The following is a 6,207-nucleotide window of genomic DNA, read 5'->3' on the forward strand; positions in this document are numbered from 1 at the left end:
TTACAGTACTTATTTTCAGATTTAGCACAAATGCAAGGGCCAGGGCATGGTTTGGCACTAAATATAGAAAACAGGTGAGGTATTAGACTATTTCCATGGAACTGTCTTAATAATATATAAGATATCTATGCCTTGATCCTCCAAGATACTGAATAGAGATGGTAAAAAAAAAAAAAAAAATGGGGGGGGGGGGTTTCCCACAGAAAATGTCAGTGAAAACGGGAAAAAAAATTTCATTTAATTTCCATGGGAAATTTAGATGTTTCAGTGGGAATTCAAAGTTTCAAACATTTAGTTTGAAAAAACCAAAATATTTTAGTTTTCAGGTGATGGGTTTCTCAAAATAATAATAACATTTCCATGGAAAGCAGACACTTCAGTTTAATCAAAAACCCAGTTTTTCCCCCAAAAAACAGTTCAAATGTAAAAGTTTTGAGCAGTGTTAAGCATTTTATCTACACTCCAGTAAAGCACTTAAGAACATGGTTAGTTAAAGCATGTGCATGGTCCCTTTGGCTTCATCGGGACTACTCATATACTTAAAAGTATATTTCTTGGAGTTTGATCCTTTTCCCATTCAACCCAATGGAAGAACTGCCATTGACTTGAATGGTGCAGGATCAAGCCCTTGCTTGTTGAATCAGTGCCTCATGCTGGGAAGACTTACACATGTGCAACTTTACACATGTGAAGCGTCCCATTGAACTCTACAGGACTGCTCACATACACTTATGTTTGCAGTATCTGGGCACTGAAGCCCCTACTGCATTTCTAACAAAGACATAGTTAATGTTTAACAGATTCTGTTTAAAAAGTGCTAATGTCTCATAGTATCATTATATCAGTCCATCTAAAACTATTTTTTTTCTTTGAATCAGTCCTTTGCATAGATCACTCATCTAAACTTAAGGGACAGCTGTCTTTCTGCTGAAGATTTTTATATGTCCAGCCAGCAAAAAAGTTCAAAGCACCAAAAATCTTAATTGTTGCAAGGTACAACTATGGGTAAAGTTTAATGGTACAATATGGAATCAATTGGATTGTGATGGTTGCATTATGGAACCTTCTGCTGTCCTCAGTGAAAAATGAATTAATGAACTTATGGTGGATATTTCTTCACAAGAGCTAATTTGACAATCTGCAGCATATTTTCTCCAACAATTTTTGATAGTTTTTATATAAGAAAATCATTACTACTTATTCACTTAATAGTTCCTATGGTAGGTTACTGAAAATAATTATTAATTTACTTCAGAGTAATATATTTGACATTTACATCTTTTAGGGACTGTTGCAGATTTTAAGGATATTTTTGCTGTGACTAGGATAGCTGGGCATAAGGTCATCAGATTGTTATAGATGTCATTTTATACAGTGAACCAACTATTGACATTTAATTTAATGTTCACCTTTTAAAAATATATTATTGTTCAAGGAAATTTATTTACATAGGAATAATGTACTTCATTGCAATATTTTTCAATGGAATGCTAATTTTTGCCTGTCATTATTTCTTTCAGATTTATTTCTTTACAAAGCATTAAAGGAAAAATATAACTACTGCCTAACCACATTATTGTGTTATGTCTTCCATTTTATGTAATATCATAATGATATTTTCTCATACAAAGATGATAGTGATGATGTTGCCAGAGATAGCTGGACTAAACCTCAAATCTGCACATTCCTTAACTTTAGAGAGGAGTTTGATTAGTCTTCAAGTTTTGTACTTCAAGTTTGTCTCTGAGCATTTCAGTATGTATGGTAAATTGCAATAGGGTAAATGTTCTGTTACTTCTGTATACTGTAGTGTTTAATGATGGATGGGTCATTAAAAACCCATTAACTTCATAACTACTGTAAGTTTCCCACAAAACACCAAACTAATTGTACATTTCCACATGGCTGAAAGTGATTTTAAATGATTAAAGCATTTTGCATAATTCTTTAGTCAAGTTCTTTTTCTAACAGGACATAATGTGGCATACATCCAAAAATCCAACCCTTTAATATGTTTCAATAAAGTAAAGACTGCTTTTAAAAACAAAAAACAAAACAGGAACATTTGGACATCCAGAAGTAAGCTATTAAGAGCTATACCATATACTCAGTCATCATGTGCAAATTCCCACTGATTTAACCAAAACGTATGAAGGTCAGTATATGACAATGCTTTTTGAATCACAACAATTCATAGATTCATTGATACTAAGGTCATAAGGGACCATTCTGATCATCTAGTCCGACCTCCTGCACAACGCAGGCCACAGAATCTCACCCACCCACTCCTATGAAAAACCTCACCTATGTCTGAGCTATTGAAGTCCTCAAATCGTGGTTTAAAGACTTCAAGGAGCAGAGAATCCTCCCTCAAATGACCTGTGCCCCTTGCTACAGAGGAAGGCGAAAAACCTCCAGGGCCTCTTCCAATCTGCCCTGAAGGAAAATTCCTTCCCGACCCCAAATATGGCAATCAGCTAAACCCTGAGCATATGGGCAAGATTCACCAGCCAGATACTACAGAAAATTCTTTCCTGGGTAACTCAGATCCCATCCATCTTACAGCACTTAGCTGTGAAGTACACATTAATTTTTTGGGAGACAGGCCTGCAAAAAAAGGAATTTTTGAAAAGATTCCATGCTTCTATCCACACCCTACCACCCCAGAACAGCTATACGTTATTTGTATTTACTACCTTCCTCTTATGTATCAACATTTTTTCCATCCTCCCAAAGGCAAAAAAAATCACTCATTTGAGCTCTTTACTCTATAGTAAACAGTCAGTAGGTTTTGGAGGGTTAAAAATAGAATTGTAATAATAAATGTCTGGAAAAGTAAATTACATCTGCTTACTTACAAGCTGAAGAAAGTTTCCTGCTGAGAACTCTAAAACACTTGATAAAAGAAAAGGAATACTTGGGGCACCTTAGATGCATCCGATGAAGTGAGCTGTAGCTCACGAAAGCTTATGCTCAAATAAATTTGTTAGTGTCTAAGTGCTACAAGTACTCCTTTTCTTTTTGCGAATACAGATTAACACGACTGCTACTCTGTAACCCTTGATAAGAAACTTTATTATCTTCTCATTACTGGTTTAATATATGCATATAGCTATTACATCACCTGTTACATAAGGATTCCTATTATTTAAGCAGCTTGGGCAACACCAGATTTGTTCAGATGGCCAAGAACAATTAGGCCCATTTCTGACCTTGATCATGAATGCCTTTCCTGAAGGAGGAAATCTGCCAGTCACCCTGAAGCACACAATAGTTCAGCCAGTGCTCAAGAAGCCATCACTGGATGCCAGTAACTTCATTAACTACTAGCCCATCTCCATCCTGTTTCTGGGAAGAATCTTCAAGAGAATGGAGGCAACTAAATTCCATCGGCACTTGTCTTATACCAGCATTCTAGACCACACACACGGCTCAGAAAACAAGAGACAGGGATAAACTCCTCTTGGGAGAGTCAAGTATCAGAGGGGTAGCCGTGTTAGTCTGGATCTGTAAAAGCGGCAAAGAGTCCTGTGGCACCTTATAGATGAACAGATGTATTGGAGCATAAGCTTTTGAGGGTGAATACCCACTTCGTCTACATGCATCTGACAAAGTGGGTATTCACCCATGAAAGCTTATGCTCCAATATGTCTGTTAGTCTATAAGATGCCACAGGACTCTTTGTCGTTTCTTGGGAGAGTGATATTTACAAAGAATTCATATTGTTCATATGTGTTTCTGTTGCTATATTTTACCATTTCCTGTTTTCATATGTTGTTTAATTTGTTTTTTTTTCAGATCCTCTCAGGAGGCATTCAGTTCAGCTCCTCACAGGATCAGCCCCTTGGGGATCCAGCCTCTGAATATTGAGGAGTTTTTTTGTTTCTTAATGTTTTTGTTCCTCTCCATCTTTTTTTCTTCACAGCTTATTGACCAACTGCCAAATGCTTCAGTATGGTTGCACAGAACTTCAGCTGGAGTAATTCAAAGGAGCTACACCAGTTTATACCAGCTGAGGATCTCGGTGTATGTCCTTTAATTTGAATTGCAAGTTTCTTCTTTCACTTTTCCAAAGACCTGTACATCTAGGAACTGTGCTATTATAGAGTGGTCCTTTTGAAAGAGACGTAAAACTGAGGTTCTTAATGTTTGTAACAGTGACTTAAAGATCTAATGGTACCTTTTGCAAGAATAGATGTGTTAACCAATTCTCCTGGCTAAATCCCAATTTAGGGAAGTGCATTCTGCCCCATCAACATTCCTCCTTCAGTTTCAGTTGAATAAAATATTTCACTTTGCTTTCTCTCCTAAACTGTTGTATATGTTGCTGTATGCAGTTAAAGAGCTGCTGTTTTTTTTTAAAATAATTACTTCTATTATTAACAATCTCTTAGAGCAGTGGTTCTCAAAGTCGCCACTTGTTCAGGGAAAGACCCTGGCGGTCCAGACCGGTTTGTTTACCTGCCGCGCCCGCAGGTTCGGCCGATTGCAGCTCCCACAGGCCGCGGTTCACCGCTCCAGGCCAATGGGGGCTGCTGGAAGCGGCGCGGGCAGCATGTCCCTTGGCCTTGCATCCGATGAAGTGAGCTGTAGCTCATGAAAGCTTATGCTCTAATAAATTTGTTAGTCTCTAACGTGCCACAAGTACTCCTTTTCTTTTTGCTAACACAGAGGGTATGTTTACACTGCAGCTAGAGGTGTAATTCCCAGTTTGGGTAAATGTACACGCACTAGCTTTGATGGAGCTAGCATACTAAAAATAGCGATTCAGGTGGCAGGTTGGGCAAATACAATCCCAGCCAAGACTCTAGGTAAGTACTTGGGTGGCTAGTCCACACCACTGTCCACAATACCACAGCTATGCTGCTATTTTTAGCATGCTAGCTTGATGAAAGCTAGTGCATGTACATTTACCAAAACTGGAAATTACATCTCCAACATTAGTGTGGACATACTCTCCAATCTCATAAAGCAGTGTCCCTGAGTAATGCACCCTACCATCTCCAGCTGCCTAGGACACTACATCCCATCCTTGTGGACAATGTCCTAGGCAGCTGGAGACGGTAGGACACATTACTCATGGGTACTGCTATATGAGCAGCAGCCATTCATCAGCACAGGGGTCATCATGAGCACATCAACCCCATTTTTCTGATCACTATATAGGCTTATGTTAGGATGAATAAGAATGGTATGGAGGATAACACAGAATATGAATGATATAGCCTCATCTGGAACACTACTGCACTGCTGGACTCCCTGTCTAAAAAGGATAATGCAAAATTAGAGGGGGCTTGGAAAAGGGTGACAAGAATGATTAAGGGCCTGGAAAAAAACTCTTTAAAAAGAGAGATCAAAGAGATTGGGATTGTTTAATTTAGAAAGGAGCAGCACGGATTTGATTTAAATCAAACTGATTTAAATCATGATTTAAATCGCTACTCAGGAAGACTCAGTTTAATCATGGATTTCTACATAAAAGTGCATTCTTGTTGGTTGTTATAAGCTCAATACATATTCTTCACAACTCAGAGATAGATGTAGATTTCATTTTTAGAAGGTACACTACATTTTAAAAATGATTTATTTTGAAAACTTTTCAGATTAGTTTTACAGTTATATCAGAAAATGAATGATTCTTTGGTTATTTAATTTACCAAAGGTAATTGAAGCAGATATTTATGAAGTCATTGGGAGGTGAACGATCTCCAATTCAACAGGTTAATCATTAATATTTGGAGGATTTTCTTGCCATGCTGTATTAGGAAGAGAACATCACCAGACTGACATTTAAATTGTTTTATTTAACTATTTCTCACCTTTATATATTTATTTCAAAACATTTTTGCTGTTAACAAGCATGTTATCTCTGGAGACACAAATCCACAGTTTGAGCTCACGAAAGCTTATGCTCAAATAAATTTGTTAGTCTCTAAGGTGCCACAAGTCCTCCTTTTCTTTTTGCGAATACAGACTAACATGGCTGCTACTCTGAAACCTGCAAAACTAAGGATCTCTGATGGTATCTTCTAGACCGGGGTGGGCAAACTCCGGCCCAGGGGCCGCATCTGGCCCTCCAGACATTTTAATCCGGAACTTGAGCTCCCGCCGGGGAGTGGGGTCCGGGGCTTGTCCCGCTCCGCGCAGCTCCTGGAAACAGTGGCATGTCCCTCCTCCGGCTCCTATGCATAGGAGCAGCTTGGGGGC

This window comes from Dermochelys coriacea, chromosome 1 (assembly GCF_009764565.3).
Source record: "Dermochelys coriacea isolate rDerCor1 chromosome 1, rDerCor1.pri.v4, whole genome shotgun sequence".
Taxonomy (NCBI): Eukaryota; Metazoa; Chordata; order Testudines; family Dermochelyidae; genus Dermochelys; species Dermochelys coriacea.